Consider the following 19,302-nt stretch of genomic DNA (forward strand, 5'->3'; position numbering starts at 1 on the left):
TTCCTTCCACCCACTTCTCAGCACACTGAGCAAAAGCCAGCACATTCATGGGGCCAACTGATTCTTCCTTTAGACAGGGAGTTTTTGTTAAGAGGTCTTGCGAGGAAGCTGGGGCGCACAGACAGGTGGTGACCGGCCCAAAGTGACGTAACTGGTAAGCCTAGTCCGCAACCTCCTGATTCTCAGCTCAAAGTGCCCGGAGGGCTGGACCCTGATGGGGTTTGGGGCTCTGAAGTGGGAGAGGGGCCGTGCCCAGGAAACCAGCTGGTCACACTGGCTTAGCCACACTGGGTAGCACTTTCTAAATGAAGCACACAGTCTGGAGTCTTTAAAAAAAAACCCGTTTGGTTAGTGCCCCAGAGCTGGCTGTGCTGATCTTGGCACAGACTCATCCCAACCAATCCCAAAGAGATGGATGCACCAACCAGATTGCCAATTAATTGTTTCCAGCAAAACTTAAATGCAGGGTAGTCCAGTATAATGCAGGTTCTGGAGTCGGCCTGAGTTTGAGTCTAGGCTGTTCCACTTACAAGCTGTATAAACCTGGAAAATTATTTAACACTGCCTCAAATTTCTCATCTATAAAATGGAGGTAGGGGCTTCCCTGGTGGCAAAGTGGTTGAGCGTCTGCCTGCCGATGCAGGGGACGCGGGTTCGTGCCCCGGTCTGGGAGGATCCCACGTGCCGCGGAGATGCTGGGCCCGTGAGCCATGGCCGTTGGGCCTGCGCGTCCGGAGCCTGTGCTCTGCAGCGGGAGAGGCCACAGCAGTGAGAGGCCCGCGTACCGCAAAAAAAACAAAAACAAAAAAAAAATGGAGGTAGGACTACCTACCTCACAGGTTGGGTGATTTAAACAAGTTAATATTTGTAAATGGCTTGGAACAGTGCCTGGCACGTAGCAAGGGCTTAGTGAAGGTTAGCTGTAATCATCACCACCACCATCATCATCATCATCATCATAACCATCACCGAATGGACCAGATGCTCAAATGGGCAGAGTGGTCCCTCCCTCTAGGCAGTTCTTTATGGAAAGCTGAATTCTCGATTAGAAGGTCACAGCAGCGATGGACTGTGGAATCAGAGGAGAAGAAGCTGGCGGGTCCTAAGGGAAGTTTGCCCAGGCCCCGCAGAGCCCTTTCTCCCCAGCCCTGCTTGACCTCGGAGCTGGCTCTCCAAGGGCCAGACAGCTCCAGATTTCCAGATTCTGTTTCTCTCTGCTTAATAAACACCATTTCCCCTTTCGGAGCCCCTTTGTTCTCTCCTTGAGGTGATCTTTAAATATGCTAATGCCATCGATCAGGCTGTAATCAAGTCTTGCGCTTCCGGCCTTTTTGGCCTGGGATTCAGACCTTCTCTCGCTAAAAGGGCATCTACAGATGGCACATTTCATCCCCCTTTCTCTCCCCATCCAGTTGATTGTGTTGATTTCACTGACCTAACCTCCACACTGCCCCCACCCCTGGGCAGGAGAAGGGGGCCTCCTGTATCACTCCATGACCTACTTATTTATAGTTTTGGCCTTGACCACCTCAGGGGGGTTATGAAAGCCTCAGGTTTAACACTCCTTCTGTAAAAGGATTCCACGTCCCCTTTCATTTGTCCTGAAATTGCTTCCTTCCACCTTCAGGCGCCTTCGCTGCCCTTCCCCCCCATCAACCCCAGCCGCTCCAGCCAACCAGCCCTGATGGCTCAGGATGGTCTCCTTAGCAACCTCTCCAACCCTCCTCAGGACCACCTTCTGCTCCATCCCAGCCAGACCCTTCCAAACTCTCTTCGGACCCCTCCCTTGCCCTCTCCCTTTCCTGTCCAAGCCCAGACCGGAGTCAGCTTTCATCCATTGAATCTGCCAGATTTGGAAGAAAAGAGAAATAAGGAGGAATCCAAACAGGATTAAAAGACAATGCCACGTCCTTCCAAACAGTAGGAGAAACAGATATGAGAATAAGTCGTGATGGGTGGGACCCAGCGAGGGAGGGCTGAGTATGTCCCCTCTGCCATTGGCTTAACCATGGGCATCCCAGTGAGGTCGATGGTCTGGAACTGTATTTCTCAGACCACTTGTGATGAAGAACCAGTTCTTGATTTTTAAATTTCTAATCTGTTGCAGAATGATACCATTGCAAAATATAGTGGGAATGAATTATTAAAAATAAAGACATACAAGCCTAATATTCAGAACATAAGAGCTCAGTAACTGTAATCTATTACAGTTTCTGATCTCATGACTTAAAAATTAAATCAAGCAAAAGCAAGAAAAAGAATAAAGACATACAAAAGAAAAGCTCAATTTTTAAAATTATTAGATCCAATGAACCTAAAACTACTCTGAAATTGCTTAAATTTTTTTACATGCTTACTCTATTTCTGCACCTACCTTGTTACAACTGGCAACAAATAGTTTGCAGGCAGATCATGCTTGGATAGCACTAGAATGCTTCTGAAAATGGCCTCACGGAGGGAGAAGCTTATAAAATCGCATGAACATCGTGGGAGATGGTGTTAATTACTCAATTCATCTGTGTCTTCATCCAACAAACATTTAATGAGCAGCAACTATATGCCAGTCACCACTGGACGCTGAAGCTAATAAAGATTAATATAAACAGGGCCTTAGCCCTCAAGATATTCAGACTGGAAGGGGAGACAGCCACTCTAATGAATAATTGAAAGCTAGTGAAATTAGGTCAGTAATAAACCAGGCATGGTGAGCATGGAGGGAGACATATTAATTCTGCTCGAGGCCAATGGGGAAGTGATATTGTGCTGGGGTCTGGAAGGTAAGTGATCACTTACCAGGTAAGTGATATGGTGCTGGGGTCTGCAAGCAGAGAGGCAGACGTTCAATTCCATGTAGGCTACTGGCACTCAGTAAATGAGCTAATTCATGTAAAGTGCTTAGTGCAGTGCCTGGCTCAGAGCAAGTGCTTCAAAAGTCTTAGCTGTTTTTATTATTAAAATCTTATAAATTATTGTCATCATCCTGATCTTCATCCACCTAGATCTACCCGGCACTTGTCATACCACAAGGCTTGTGGGATCTTAGTTCCCGGACCAGGGATCGAACTCGCACTCCCTGCAGTGGAAGTTTGGAGTCCTAACCACTGGACTGCCAGGGAAGTCCCAGGAGTTGGATGTTGAAGGAAGTGGATGTGGACAGATGAAGAGAGAAGGAGACCTTCAAGGCAGGAGCGTCCGTTAGAGATACAGCCAGAGGCACAGGTATGGAACAGGGGAGGAGACTGGTCTGATGGGGACAGGTGATGCGGGTGCAGTGACTGGGTGATACTATTCATTCCCTCGTTTAGAACAACAGATAATAACAGTACGAATTAGGATGTGGGGGGCAGTTTTTGCCACACAGCTCTTTCACGAACATTTTCTCATTTAATCCTTGTAACAACCCTGCGGAGGAGGTATTAATAGCCTCACTTTACGGATGAGTTCAGAGGTTGATAGCTTGCCCGGGGTCACACGGCAGGATTCCAGCCCCATGACCTCAGCTCCTGTTCAGGTATTTCCCAGTGTACTGTGGAGGGGTGACCTGAGCCTAGACCCGCAGGGAGCTGTGATATCACCTAGAGGAGGCCCCGGCTCCAGAAATATGACGTTCTAGGACCAGTCTTTCCCCAGTGGACAGACAAAAGGGAGGAGCAAAGGCAAGCTACACGACACAGCCTGACTGCAGACACTGTCTGCTAGGTGGGCCGCTAGGTCACAGAGGCTCATCAGGTGACCTATCCGCTCCTCCTCCCAAGACTGAGTTTGTATCAATCAAGGGCAAATGTGCTTACCTTGGCCACAATTACCATATTTTTGCATGCATTAAGTGTGGCCAAGAGGGCCATTGAAGTTGTTTGTCTTTAAAATAACTTTTTTTTTAAGATTTTTTTTATGTGGACCATTTTTAAAGTCTTTATTGAATTTGTTACAATATTGTTTATGTTTTTTGGTTTTTTGGCCCCGAGGCATGTGGGATCTTAGCTCCCGGACCAAGGATCAAACCCACACCCCTGCATTGGAGGGCAAAGTCTTAACCTCTGGACTGCCAGGGAAATCCCTAAAAGAACTTTTTTTTTTTTAACATCTTTATTGGGGTATAATTGCTCCGCAATGGTGTGTTAGTTTCTGCTTTATAACAAAGTGAATCAGCTACACATATACACATGTTCCCATATCTCTTCCCTCTTGCGTCTCCCTCCCCCCGCTAAAAGAACTTTTGAAAGGTGCACTGAAATAAGAAGTGTTGACACCCTGGGAACATTCTGGACGTGAAAACAGATCAGAGGCATCAGTCAGAAGTGTGGAGTCGAAAGGAAGGGCACATACTCACATATCTTTACAGAGAAGTAGCATCCCTTTAGCCTAGACCAGTGGTTCTCAGCTGGGAGCGCTTCTGTCTCCCATAGGATGTTTGGCAAAGACTAGAGACATTTTTGGTTTCACAACTGAGGGAAAGCTACTGACATTTCGTGGGTAGAGGCCTGGTATGCCACTACACATCCTACAAAGTGCAAGACAGCCTCCACAGCATAGAATTATCTCTTTCAACACACCCACAGTGCTGAGATTGGGGCACTGAAACCTAGACAAGAGTTTGGTACCATGGACAGCAGAAACCCTGGCTTTCCATGGGGCTACGATCCAAACCCAGACATTCTATTCTGTCTGAGAATCACCAGAGAGCAAGGGTTTCCCACTCTACCCTTCCTGAATTCCATCATTTCCAAAACACTGAGGCCCCAGGGAAAACACTGGGGTAACACCAATGGTGGGGGCATCCTGCTTAAGGCCACTCAGCTGGTAGTTGGTAAAGCCAGGACTTGAGAGGACTCTGGGGTCTTCGTGAATGTTCCTCGTCCCGCCACCAGGTTAGCACCCTGCCCGCCCTCCCCTCCACCTCTTTTATAGGTATAGTTTGTCCCTTTTTTCCTATTCATAAAATCCCATTTATAACTCAGAGGGTTCTCATAGAAACCTGCTGGTCTAATAAGTAAGGTGCTATTATTTCCATTTTACAGATCACTAATTGAAGTCTAGAGGTTAAATATACAATGTTATCTGTTTCACTGAAGAGCTATGAGTTCCTGGAGGGCAGACTTTCCCCATTCATCTCAACAGTCTCAGCCTCTGGCAAAGTCCTGTGTCTCAGGAGATGCTAAAGGAAATGTTTTCAGTTAATGGTCAGTTTTACAAGTGGATTAGACCCCAGGCTCCTGCCTCCAGGGCAGAAGACTCTGTAGGCATCCATATTCTTCAGGGTCCTTCACATCACTGGTGAGGCACCCCCTCTTCTGGGGTTTGACCTCACCGCCCCCCCGCCCCCTGCAAACAGACAGTTACAGCTTCTTGGTGGGAAACCACAGAACTGAACCTCTGTCTGGCCTTTTCACTCTCTCCCGCCTCTTCCCTTAGAGGCTCAGGACTGAACAGATTCTCCCTCAAGGTCCCTGGGAATGTCTTCACTGCCCCCAGAGAAGCCCACAAAAACTGACCACCCTGACTTTCACTGGCCACTTACAATTCATAGAACAAGACAAAGAGAGACTTATCAACCAACTGCAATATGCGGACCTCATTTGGACCCTGATTCTAACAAACTATAAACAAACAAAAACCCTATAAATAAACAACTGGAAATACGAATTCTGATTAGATATTTTAAAGTGTAATAATGGCATTGTGGTTATATACTTAAAATGAGTCCTAATCTTTTAGGGACACAAACTGAAATAGTTACAGGTGAAATGACATGATGTCTGGGATTTGCTTTGAAGTAATACAGGAAGGGAGAAAACAGGTGGGGATAGTGACGAAACAAGGCTGGCCATGAGTTGTTAATGTTTGAATCTGGGTGATGGGCTCATGGGAGGTTATGGTAACATTTTGTCTATTTTTATATAAATTTATTTATTTAGTTTTTATTTATTTTTGGCTGCGTTGGGTCTTCGTTGCTGCATGCAGGCTTTCTCTAGTTACAGAGAGTGGGGGTTACTCTTCGTTGTGGTGCGTGGGCTTCTCATTGCGGTGGCTTCTCTTGTCGCGGAGCACGGGCTCTAGGCATGCGGGCTTCCGTAGGGTGGCTCGCAGGCTCCAGAGCGTAGGCTCAGTAACTGTGGCACGCGGGCTTAGGTGCTCCGCGGCATGTGGGATCTTCCCGGACCAGGGATCGAACCTGTGTCCCCTGCATTGGCAGGCGGATCCTTAATCCCTGGACCACCAGGGAAGTTCTTGTCTATTTTTATGTATTTAAAGTTTCACAGCACGTTAGAGCTGTCTGAGACCTCTCAGGGAGTGTATTGGCCAGGGTTTCCAAATCATTTTCTGTGCAAACCCAAGATTTTAAAAAGATTCTCCAAGGAGTGATGCTGGAGATGGGGTGGGGGGAGAAAGTGGTGCTAAGGAGACTGGTTAGGGGGCTCTCAGGCTGCACTTCTGTTTGAACCAGTTTTAGATACTGGAGTTCTACGGGAGATCTCATTTTGGGAAAAGGGTTCTGCCCAGGAGAGAAGAAATTTTTCCAAGACCAGCTGTGTCGGGGGCAGAGCTGGACACAGCCCAGTCTCCTGCCTCTCAGCCTCCTGTGCTCCGCACTGTACCACACAGCCTTCCTCAGGCCCAGCTGATGCCCCACAGCCCCTGTGAGACTCGGGAGGACCTGAGGCTTAGGTTTAGGGAGCCACAGCTGAGCTGGGGGCCGGGCCATGCCACCCCTGACCTGAGGTGCCTATGGTATGCAGCCTCCACGGGCCGCTCATTGCCTGATTTCCAAAGCGAGGCCTGTGGCTCAGAACCAGCCTCAGCTTTGCTGGCTGCCATCTGGCCAAGCCCCCGTGGCTCAGCTGGGAGCCAGCACCTCCAGTCAGGCCTGAGCCAAAGAAGTGCTGACCAGGGCTCAATCCACTGCACACACAGCAGCAGCTTGTTCCGGAAGAAGGTCTCATGCTCGCTCCTTCCCGAGTCCCTACTGCACGAGAGGACTGGCCTGAGGCTGGCCAGATGTTTCCATCCCGATGTGGTCAGGGGAAAGGGGTGACAAAGGCTGAAGGTCTTGGGTCCTACCGGCAGGCCACGTGGGAGAGAAGCACAGAGGGCTCCTGAGTCACGAGGCAGAAGAGGGGAGGAAGAGGGGAAATTGCCTGTGAGACAGGTAGGTGATCCTTTCACAGGAAACAGAGCCTGGTAGGGCTCGGGAGGGCACAAAGGAAGAGCAGGGGTGTCAGAGATGAAGGAGGCCATGGTGGCTGTGCAAGCGATCTCCCAACTGCCCCTCTACACCCACCCTCCACCTTTCCCTACCTGCCGTGCACTCCAGGGCTGACTGGTGTGAAGTGCACCAATGGGCTTCCTCACCCTCCCACTTCCAGTTGGATTTAGCCAATAGGAAGCCCCGGCTGAAGATGAGAGGAAGGGAGGAGCGTGAGCTGGGGTATTTAACCCACCAGCTCTCTCCCTGTGGGGAGGCCATGGGCTAGCTATGTCCCTTGACTGAGGGTCCCCAAGCTCTCATGGCAGCCTCTCTCCATGACTCTCCTTCAGGGTTCTGGTAACCTTCCCCTGTCCCCCAAGATACTGCATGTGGTTAACTACAGGAAACCCTGTGCTTTCCCCCTTTTGTGCAAAGTTTTGTAAACAGTCCGTTTAATAAACCCGTCTCGTTTATCTAGATTCAGGTGGGCCATTTATTTCCCTGCTAAGCCCTTGATCGATGCAGGCTGCTCAGAAGCTGAGTTTGCAAACTGATTGCACAATGAATCTTTTTCTGCATGTAACCCTAGTGAACTGGAGGGATGGTGAGGCCTCCCCAGGGGGCCTGACTGGACCCAGAGGGCAAAGGGTGAAGGAGGGATGTGAGACAACCCAAAACAAATGAGCAGAGACCCCAGCACAGGGCATCCAACTGGAGGTGTGGTTGGTAGAGGTGTCAGAAGGAGAACTGAGGGTCTCCCCAAGCCTCACTGGAAGGATATTGTCATGGGGCAGGGGAGGGCAAGAGGTGGAGGGGTCCAGTACAAAAAGCAGCAAGACCAGGCTCTGCCCATTCCTCTCCAGCTGTGCTGAAGAAGACAGCTATGCACTACCCCACTGCAGCGGTGCTCTAGGGGTCTGGGCCCATGGCTGCTGAATTCCCAAGGATGAGCCCCTCTCACCGGACAAGGAACTTCTGCCCAACCTACCTTCCCCGCCTTGCTCTGGGTCCTCCCCTGTAAACATCCTGAGGGAGCCGGAATGAATCCTGGACACTGCCAAGCTCCCTGCTTTGGCACTTTTCCTCAAGCTCTGCTGGCTGCCTGGAGTGCCCTGACCCTCTCTAGGACAGCTAGACTCTCTCCTGGACTGCCACTCCAGGCCACTTCTCTCCTCCATCAGTTCCCATCTTACATAGGGTTGTGTCCCCAGACTTGCCTCTCAGCATTGGCCCAGCCATTTACTTGCTGTGTGATTTTAGGCAAGTCACACTTCTTCTCTGGATCTTAGTTTCCTTGTTTATGAAAGGGTAGTGGTGGCAGGTGGTATATTAAGGTACCACTCCTGTCCCTTTCAGACTTGTATAAATCCATGGATCTATGTCTTTTGTCCCTCTGATGATGCAAGAGAGGAGAGCATACTTCACTCATTCATCCTTGTATTCCCCACGGCACCTAGCAGAGGGCCCAGCTGGTAAGGGTTGGATGGATGGATGGGTAGGTAGGTGGGTGGGTGGGTGGACGGATGATAAATCTCCCCGTAGTGGAGAAAGGCAATTCATTCCACGGCCCTAAAGTGACAGAAATGTCTCCTGAGAACTTCCTACCACCTCTGCTCACCTCCTGACTAATCCAGCACATTCTCGTTTGTAACCTCTCCTGTGCAGACCCTCCCTTGAAAGGTGCATTGGGAACAAGCAATAATCGTTATCCTTTGAAGGAACACAAGACGATCGACCATAGTTACTTCTGGGGTGTGAGCTTGGGTGGCTTGGGAGAAAGAAAAAGTATTCATTGTATTCTCTCTGGATTATTTTTAAATCCATGAGTTACTTTTATAATATAACACAAATCTTTTTGAAAAAAAGTCATAATTTTTTTGACTTAAAAAAAATTTTTTAAGTCATGACAATTATTTGTTTTGCTTCCAGTGAGGGGAACTGGGTAGCTGATGATTGAGGCAGGGGTGGGGAGCAGGGAGGAGACTCATTTGTCAGTTTAAATCCATTGGTACCTTTGGACTTTCGTACCATGTGCGTTCACCATCTATTAAAAGATAAATACAAATTTAAGAAATCACTAACCCATGTATAGATATTCTCACAGAGAAATGAGGCACTTCTACATGCAATAGCTCACTTAATCCTCACCACAACCCTAGGTAGCCATGATTATCCCTATTTTCAGATGAGGAAACCAAGACGCACAGAGGATTGAAGGTTTGCCCAAGTTCCTTAGTTGGTGTGACGTAGCATTGAGACTCACACTATGGGTCTCTAGCCCTAACGTAGGCTGCCAGTGAGGCTCAGTTTGCCAAATATACTTCCATTACAGAAAAACAAACTGGCATTTTGATGTATGACCCAGTCTCTGGAAGGTTTGTTTATCGTGAGTCAGTCCCACCGAGCCCTGTCCCATTGGAGACGGCTAAAATAACAAAGTTCCCAGTGCTGCAAAGTTGAGGCTGAGACACAGGGCTGAGGCGACCCCACCAAACTGCAGACACGGGGCACCCCCCAGGCCACCTGTCACACGTCAGCTCCTCATCTGGACTCTGGAAACTTTACCTTAAACCTCACCCCCTCTAGGAAGCCTTCACCAGCACCCCAGGCCAGCTCTTTGGTCTTCTCCTGGCCGCTCAAAACACCCCTGTCGAGAGTCTGCTTTCCCTGCTCCACCCTCGGCTCTATGCCTTGTGGACAAGTCCACTCCGGCGCACCTAGCCCTGGGCCCAGCACGCAGCAGGAACTCTAGATACTTGTCAAATGAATGAATAAACCAGTGGCCAGGCCCCTGCTCCTGCCAGGTCACCCTACTTGTCTCCTTTTCTAGCCTGTGCTGATCGCAGGTACACAGGGGTGTAGGTACACAGGAGGTGGGCCCAGATGACCCCTGAGGACTCTGCTCGCAGACTCCAAGTCTATCTCAGGCCGAGACCGTGGCTCATGTGGTCCGTGAGTGAGTGTTCGTCCCTCCCAGGCTGCCCAGCCCCCAGCTCTGATTTCCCACAAGGCCCACGGACTTGGGGAGGGGGGCGCTCTGGTGCGTGGGTGAGCCACTGGCACCCCCGTTCCCAGGGTGGCTGAGCTCTGGCGGGGGTGGAGTGTGGCTGGCAGTGGAGGGGGAAGGGGCTGTGGGAAGCCTCAAGTGACTACCTGAGCAGCGTCGCGTCTGATATTAACTGTGCCCAAATTGCTCGTTTCTGCGTCTTCGCCTTCTCTCATCTCTCCCTCTCCACATCCCTGCCTCGCCTCTCCGACCTCCTGAGCTGAGCCACTTCTCCCAGAATGACAGGAGGAGACGAGGCAGAAGGAGACTGAGTTCCATTCTCTCTGGAGCTTGTTCAGATTCCCTCTCGCTCGCACCCTGACACCGGCGCCCCCGCCCACCGTCCCTCCAACATCCCCTCCCCATGGGGCACCACCCGTCTTCCATCCTTCCCTCCTGGCTTCCCCGCCCCCACCCCAACTCAGCAGCGGGATTTCTGCTCCCCCCGCCCCGCGAATTTCAGCATTCCGAAATCCTGGGAAAGCCCAGTCCCACTAATGAGCTAAAGCTGACCTGGTGTCCAAGCCGAGGCTGCTGCACTTATTAACCCCTCGCTCCAGCAGGGCCGTCGTTGACTTCCCAGACACTTTCTCATCATTATTCCAATGCAGCCCTTTATTAGGCACCTGCTGTGGACGAGACATTTACAGGGGGAGGGGCTGGGTGGGTGGCTGGGGACACGCCCTCTTCCTCCTGGATTTATAATCTTGCAGGAACAGCTGCAACCTGTGTGAGAGAAGAGGTCGCCCCTGTGAAGCCAACAGAACTGCAGTCTGGTCTGGGTCTTGCCGCCAGCCAGCCCTGTGACCTCGAGCTTGTCCCTTCCTCTCTCTGGACTTTGGTAATTCTATTTGTAAAATAAGGAGTTCAACTAGGTCGGCATTTTCTAAACTGTGGTTTTGCAATCCATTACAAGATGGTGAAATAAATTTAGTGAGTCAGAACCAGAATTCAAAAAAAAAAGGAAAGCAACTATATCAGAATCAGAGCATTGCACATAGTAGAGATAAGTAGTACATAAAGAAATGAGGGGACTTCCCTGGTGGCACAGTGGTTAAGAATCTGCCTGCCAATGCAGGGGACACGGGTTCGATCCCTGGTCCGGGAAGATCCCACATGCCGCAGAGCAACTAAGCCCACACGCCACAACTACTGAGCCTGCACTCTAGAGCCTGCAAGCCGCAACTACTGAAACTGGCGCGCCCTACAGCCCACGCTCCGAAAGAAGAGAAGCCACCGCAATGAGAAGGCTGCGCACTGCAACGAAGAGTAGCCCTCGCTTGCCACGACTAGAGAGAGTCTGCATGCAGCAATGAATACCCAATGCAACCAAAAGAAAAGAAAAGAAAAAAAAAGACATGGGTATGTGTACATGTGTGTATTTTGTATCTGTGTGTGTTTACATGTGTCTATAGTTGAGTGTATACATGTATTCATTGTGTGCATATGTGCACTTATGTATGTTTTATGAGTCACAACATGGAGCGGATTTCTTATAATGGGTCACAGTCAAAGTACTTTGGGAAATGCTGGTGTAGATGGTCCCTAAGGCTCTTCTGTCTCTAATACATGGTTCCAAATGCCGGTGGACGAGGAACCCTGAGGGACTCATTTTCGCCATGGGACAGGGAACGCCTTCACAAAAGGCATTTGTACTTTCAAAAATGGGTAGGGTTTCCACCAACCGAGAAATGTGGTGTGGGGACAGAGGGGAGAAGGGGAAATGGCATTCCAGGCAGAGGCACCATTGTGAACAAAGGCCCAGTGGTGGGACTCTGCTTGGTCTGCTCCAGGGAGTCCTGTGACACTGGAGCAGAGCGTGACTGGGAGGTCCTGAGGTTAGACAGGTGGGCTGGGGCCACAGCTGGTGGAGGCCCCTGGCTTCCACATGGGGGCTTCTCATATGGGGTGGTGGGGAACCAGGCGAGGCTTTCAGTATCCTAACAGCCCCATGAGGGACCCCAAGACTCCATGCTCCTCCTCTTCCAGGAAAGGACTTTATAGGCTGATTTATACTAAGATGTGACTGACTGATAAGACTTCATGAACAAGCTGTTTTATGGGGATAGGTGTTTTACTGTTGGCAAGTGGCTCTAAGACAGAGGGATTTTAGAATTTTTAGCTCTGGACAGGACTTTAAAGGTAATGTTAAAGTTGTTTTGTTTTTCTCCCTCCAGGGGAAAAATTAGTGCAATCTGCCTGATGGTCCCTGAGGGAGTTTGCACGTTGAGGTGTTGGCATTTCAGGAGCTTGATGTTTCTGAGGACATTTGGGACAAAATACTGGAAACCGTGAGTCCATGATATCTGAAAATCCAATACATAAACAGATGGATTCATTTAATCCCTCCTTCTGCAAATGAGGAAACAGCAAACCGGAGAGAAGGCACCAGGCCAAGGTGACACAATGGGTTAGAACCCATTCTTGGTCCACTGAATGGTGGTGTCTGCTGGGGGGTGCGTGGGAGTGTGAGGGTGTAGGAAGAGGTGGTATTTCAGAAGGCCAACTAACGAGTCCTCTGGGAAGGTAGCTGCCTGCTCAAAAAGCCTGCACACTTAAAATAAAACAGCTCAGCCTGGCTCCCCTCCGTCAAAGAAGGCGGCCCCGCCCCTGCCCTGCTGGCTAATTCCTTGGCAGTCACATTAGTTAAAACTGGGTTAACCCTTGACACCCGGCCCAGCTCCAGGGAAGGACCCAGACCCCAGTCTCACTCCCTCCATGGCCCCAGCAGAGATAGAATGTTAAACAAGGAAAGGTGAACCCACAAGCTAACTATTTTTAGTCCAAGAATTGGTTGCCAGGGACATTAAGCTCATTCCCTGCCGTATATCAGGGAAGCGACAGTGAAGATGTTTGCAAGGGTCTAATTGCGGAGATTTATTGTAAAATGCAGCTCATCAGCTCCATGCCCGGGTTCAATCTCCCAGCTCTGGGAATCTGAGCTATTTGCTGATTGCTTGGGTGGAGGGGAAGGGAGTGGGGTGCAGAAGGGGCAGGCGCTGTGCCCTGGAACCCTGGGCAATCCTCAGCTGACCTTGTGCGAAGAGTCCTTGAGCCCAGGAGGAAGTAGAGAAGTTAAAACAGACGGGCCAAGCAGGAGGGGCTGGGGCTGCTGCGCCCCCAGTCAGCAAGACTCAACCTTGACTTGCTTTGTGCCTTCAGATCTGGAAAAGCCTCCTGTGGGGACCATGCTGACAGCTTTCACTCTTGCCCATGGACCACAGTACAGGAGGCTGCAGACTTGGGTTATAGCAGGATGGGTCAGTTAGACAGAAGGAGGACCCCCTTGACATGAGAGTGATTGATGCAGGCAGAGGCAACAACGTCTGGTCTTGGTGCTGGTTGTTCTTCTGCCAAAATGAGGGGGGGCGAGGAGAGCAAACACCTAGCAGAGCCTACTCTGTGCCAGGCACACTGGGGGCACCTGGACAGAATCTTATTTAATCCTCTGCAGAGGAGGACTGTGTCCACTGCACATTGCATAGATAAGGAAACTGAGGCTCAGGTGAAGAGAGTAACCTAAGGTCACATGGCAGCCAGAGGAGCAAAACTGGAATTTTTTAAAAAATTTTATTTATTTATCTATTTATTTTTATATTGAATTTTTGGCTGAGTTGGGTCTTCGTTGTTGCGCGCTGGGTTTCTCTAGTTACAGTGAGCGGGGGCTACTCTTTGTTGCGGTGCGTGGGCTTCTCATTGAGGTGGCTTCTCTTGTTGCGGAGCATGGGCTCTAGGCACATGGGCTTCAGTAGTTGTGGCACGTGGGCTCAGTAGTTGTGGCTTGTGGGCTCTAGAGCGCACGCTCAGTAGATGTGGCTCACGGGCTTAGCTGCTCTGCGGCATGCGGGATCCTCCCAGGCCAGGGCTCGAAACCATGTCCCCTGCATTGGCAGGCGGATTCCCAACCACTGCACCACCAGGGAAGCCCGCAAAACTGGAATTTTAAGCAGAATGTTTTCAACTCCAGAGCTCTGCTTACTGACCTAGGATCCTAGGAGCTGGAAGGAGGGGGTCCTTTCCCCCTTTGTTCCTCCATACCTGGAATTCTGGGGCAAAAAGACATCCATCCATCCATCCACTCAACAAATGTACCAAGTGCTGCAGCAAGCCTCTGGAGTATAGAAAGAGAACATGGCGTCTGCCCACAAGGAGCCCACGTGGAGAGGTCGTTTCATCTAGCCCCCTGCCTCTCCTCATCCTCTCCAAAGAGGGCACTCTGCATCGCAAACAGCTCAATAAAGGAAGGGCTGCGCACTTCCCTGTGTCAGGAAGCTTTAGGAAGCTTCTGTCATCCCAGGTAAGGGGTAGGGGAAGGACGGCTTGGACTCTCGGTATCTTGGGGGAAGACTGGACTCAAGCCTACTTTCCTTATTTAGAAACGTGGACTAATGATGCAGAACCACCTTATGGGAAAGCTAAGTGAGAAAAGGAAGGTTGAACGCCGCTGGCCATGGGTTCAACTTTCCTGAGACGAGCTAAAGTTGGGTTGATCATTATAGCAAAACTCTGTGATCAGGCATCCAGGTATATGGTTATTCTTTACAATTATTTTAAGTTGTATGTGTATATATATATGTATATATATATATATTTTTAATAGCTACCACAGAGCTTGCATATGATGCAGAAATCAAAAGGTGCACAGGATATAGCCTGAAAATTTCCTTCCCTTCCCTGCTCTCAGCCTCCTAATTCCTCTTTCCAGAGGCTCCACGGTTATCAGTTTCCTGACAGAGATCACCTGTCTATCTACATAAACAAGCAATTATGGCTGTATATTCTTTTTGTTTCAAACATGATTTTGTTTCATACAAACATGATTTTCTATACCTTGCTTTCTTCCACTTAATTTATCTTGCAGATTGTTCCAAATCAGCCCATAAAGAGTGTCCCCATTCATTCCTTTTCCTGGCTGCATAATATTCCATGTGTTAGATGAACCATGGTCTACTTATCTTGTCCCCAGTGATGGACATCTAGATGTTTCTCATTTTTGGCTCTTATCAGCAGTGCTGCCAAAAAATAACCTTGTTCATAAATCTTTTGGCATTTATAAGAGTATATCTACAGGATAGATTTCATGTCCATGGCCCATGAACGTGTGCATTTATAATTTTGATACTTGCCAAATGTATAATTTTGATTATTGCCAAATCATCCTCCAGATAGATTGCAAAATTTACACTGTCTTAGGGTGGGTTTTCCCAGAGGCAGATCCTGGGCTAAGGATTTAGAGCAGGTAGTTTATTTGGGGGGTGATCCCAGGAAGCTCTAGTAGGGGAGTGGGGAAGGAAGCTGAGCACGTAACCCCAGTGGTGACTGGAGCTTAATCCCACGGAGGAAACTGGGGAGCCTGTGTGGGGTGCGTGCCTCAGCGTTATCCTAGTGGGGGTGTGAGGGTAAGATTCCTCCAGAGACATGGGTGTCCTGTTGCCCTACTCCTTCACCAAAGGCACGTGGCTCTTCTGCAAGCCCAGTCCTCTTTCCCTTAATACCCCTCCCCTCACCCCACCCTGCTGCCCTACCCCAGGCTGACACCTGATCATCTGCCCCTGCAGGATCCCTCCCAGCTGCTGAGCCCTAGAAAAGGTCCAGAAGCATGTCTGGGGTAACTCGATGCTAAGCTCCCTAAAAGGAAACTACCTCTGGCGCTTCCGTTGTGCCCCGTTCCCACCTCCAGGCATCAGTACAAAAAGTACCCACTCCAGGGCTTCCCTGGTGGCGCAGTGGTTGAGAGTCCGCCTGCCGATGCAGGGGACACGGGTTCATGCCCTGGTCCGGGAGGATCCCACATGCCGCGGAGCGGCTGGGCCCGTGAGCCATGGCCGCTGAGCCTGCGCGTCCGGAGCCTGTGCTCCGCAACGGGAGAGGCCACAACAGGGAGAGGCCCACGTACCGCAAAAAAAAAAAAGGAACAGAGTAAAGTGGTATGTGAGCATCATGGGGCACACACTGGTTAATTCTCCCTGAGCGGAGAGTAGAGAAACACCACAGAGAAACTGAGGGCATCTGAAGTGGGTTTCAATGGATAGGTAGGAGTTTTCCAGAGGGACCTCAATGATCCTTTCAGTAAGTCCAGCGCCAAAATTCTATTCCCCAGGCCACCTCAGCATTTCCAAACTGCATCCCACAAACTCTAGTATCTTCAAGATGTAAATTCAGTGCCCTCAGGGGGAAAAAAATGTTTCCATGATGGAAGAGGTTTGGGAAGCAAAGAGTTCAAATTAAACAGTCTCCCTTGCTATGGGACTCCTCAGACCCTTTACTGTACTCACTTCATTGTGAACGTCTGGGGAGGGGAGAGAGACTAAGGATTTCCTTTCCTCCCTCTCCTCATCTTGAAGAGTTCCATGGAATCCAGTTGGAAAGGTTCTCCTGGAGATTTCCAGGTGAGCGCGGACTCCGGCACTCCACGGAGGCCTGGGCTGGCTCCCAGCCCCTGCCTACCATGCACATGCTGCAGCTGACTATCCATCCATCCAGACAGGCCTTTACAAGCCCAGTATCTCCAGAGGGCTCTCGGCCTGCTTCCCTCCCCACCTACAGCCAGGCCGGAGGCCCCATGCATGCTAAACAGGCCTGCCCCTCAGTACAGTCCCAGGATGGAGAGCTGCGGGGTAGCTGGAAAGCCGAGGAGGAAGGCAAAAGCATCTTTCACCAGCCAGGCCTGTGTCTGGCAGCTGCTGTCCCTGGCCCCTCGCTGCACCTGGCCGTGGGGCATTTCTGATTCTACTGGGCAGCACAGGGCCTCTGGAGCGAAGGTCTCGTACCTGGAAGCCCCATCTTGCCTCAAGGGAGAGCAGAGCTGGACAGGAAGGGGACTCCAGACCAGGGGAACACAGACTAATGCCACATTCTCTCCTTCTCTCTTCCTTCCCTCCTTCCCTCCTCCTTCCCACCTCCCTCCTACCTCCCTCCTCCCTCCTTCTCTTCTTTCCCTCCATCTAACCATATCCATCTACCCATCCAATTCAAAGTGCTTCAAGCCCCTGTTCTGTACTAGTCACTGTAGGATTCACCAGACGTCTATTGCTGATAAAGGATTCCTTCCTTTCCTCCCTGCTCCCAGGGAGGAAAGGAAAGAATCCTTTCTTTCTCCTCCCTCTATTCCTTTCTTTTGCCTTTCCCCCTTCCTTCTTTCCCTTCCCTTCTCCCTCCTTTCCTTCCTCTGCCTTTCTGGTCCCATCTCCCTAGGGCAGGCACTGTGTGCTCATGACAGACAGAATTCCAGTTCTGACCATCTAGAGGGGAGCTCAATGCCCACCACCGTGGATGCACCAAACCGAGGGGGAAAGGGTAGGATGCTTGTTCCCAGGATAAACTCTGGCATTTAAGTGCCCAGAGAGGTGGGATGAAGGAGCAGGGCGCAGATAGGCCCAGAGAAAGGAATCAGGCGTCACAGAGAGCTTACTAGTGCTGAGCACGTGCTAAGGGCTGTTACATACCCTAGGTAATTTTCTTAGCTCAAAAATACCATGAAAGAGGTGCCAGTATCCACATTTTTACCCTTGAGGTAACTGAGGTCCTGAGGTTCAGGGAGGTTATGCTGTGGACCCAAGATCACACAGGGAGTGAGAGGAGACCAGAGGCTGTTGACTCCAAAGTGCCTGCTTCTTGGAGGAGGTGACACCGCAGCAGGTGTTGAAGGAAGTGATGGGCGGGACTGCTGGAGAGGCTGGTGAACTGAGGCTGAGGGGCGTGAGTCTGTAGGAGGCTGGCCTGCCTGGGGCTGGGGGGAATCAGCCAGGTTGGGGAACAGAGGTATAATGAGAGGAGAGAAAACTTGCTGAGCAAAGCTGCTGGCAAGACCGGAGGGTGGGGCTGGCTTCATCGGAGACCCCATGACAGAAAGTTTCTGGCAAGGGAGTGGAAGGGACACTGGGGAATCCTTGCAAAAGGCACTCAGACCGTGAAACATAAGCTTCTCTGATTTATCTGCCGCAGGTTATGTCATGGGTATTGATTTTTTTAAAATAAAATTTCATTCTGATGTTTTAAAAAAGAAAAATGAGAACAATGCATGCGGAGACAGGGAGCTTGGCTGCAAATGCTATGATATAATGGTTCTGCGTGGGCAGTCGGGCACAGTCCCCTGGAGGAAGGGGGTTGTCTGTCCACTGCGTGCAGGCGTGTGCCCAGGGCGGGTGAGGGGCATGAGAAAGACACTGGGATGAGGAAGCTCCCCCAGGCTTCAGTCCCTGCCTGACCCCTTCCCTCCCACAATCCAGATGGGGTTGGATCACATGCCACTTCTGTCAGTCATGAGTCCTCTGCTCAGACACCTGCACCCACATCCCCCTCCCTGACGTTGGGGGTCATTCCTGCACCACCTGGAGAGACCACATCACTGCTCCGGGATTCACGTTGTCTGCAAAACGAGGATAATGCCACTTTGTGGATGCTGTTCCTATTCCACAGGAAAGTTGTGATCACAGAAAATAAAAGCACTTTGCAGAACCTGAAGTTTCTCCCACTGGCGGGGTGGGGGGGGAGGGGCTGTTGATTCCCACCCATCTGCAGGGCAGGCTTCTCCCCAGTCCGACACCTCCCTCACTCAAACTCTCTTCCCCACCCCCCATCCTGCCACCCATTTTCTCTTCCTGATATGGGCGTGGCATTGGCGAGGCAGGACTGTGCCCTGGAGGGGCTGGTTAATTTCTCTTTGGCCACCATTCCCCAAATCAAGTAGACACCCCCAAAGAGCATAAGTCAGAGGGGTGGGTTATTCCTCAGGGGCTACCACAACTCACACATTTCTATTTGTAATTAGATTTTTTTTCCATAAAGCAGCAACATTAAAACAATGATACAAATGCTTATCAAACTCCTTTCTTTTGTCCCTTAAATTTAAAATAAAATCTCATTTGGAGCAAGATTTAAAGTACCCCCAACCCCTGAGTACAGATGGGTGCCTTCTGTCAAACAAACTATTATCAATCTCTGCTTAAATTAACTCTGGCCCCTCCCTTAGCCTCTCTGGAAATACTTTAGTTTTCAGAATCCATGGTCTGGAACTCTCCATGGACATTTGTAAGCAGTTTTCAATTCTGCTTTTAAAAAAGCCTTTCCC

At 50.2% G+C, this 19,302-nt stretch overlaps 1 long non-coding RNA gene across 1 annotated transcript; it reads left to right on the top strand.

The window, feature by feature from the left end:
• Positions 1-11,337: 11,337 nt before the first annotated feature.
• Positions 11,338-18,517, top strand: LOC309837933. Its single transcript, XR_014298308.1, has 3 exons — positions 11,338-11,594; positions 12,410-12,630; positions 18,461-18,517. It is a non-coding gene; the product is annotated as an uncharacterized lncRNA (long non-coding RNA).
• The last annotated feature ends 785 nt before the right edge of the window (positions 18,518-19,302 follow it).

The sequence above is a fragment of the Grampus griseus genome, assembly GCF_964374135.1.
Source record: "Grampus griseus genome assembly, chromosome: 20".
NCBI classification, from domain to species: Eukaryota; Metazoa; Chordata; class Mammalia; order Artiodactyla; family Delphinidae; genus Grampus; species Grampus griseus.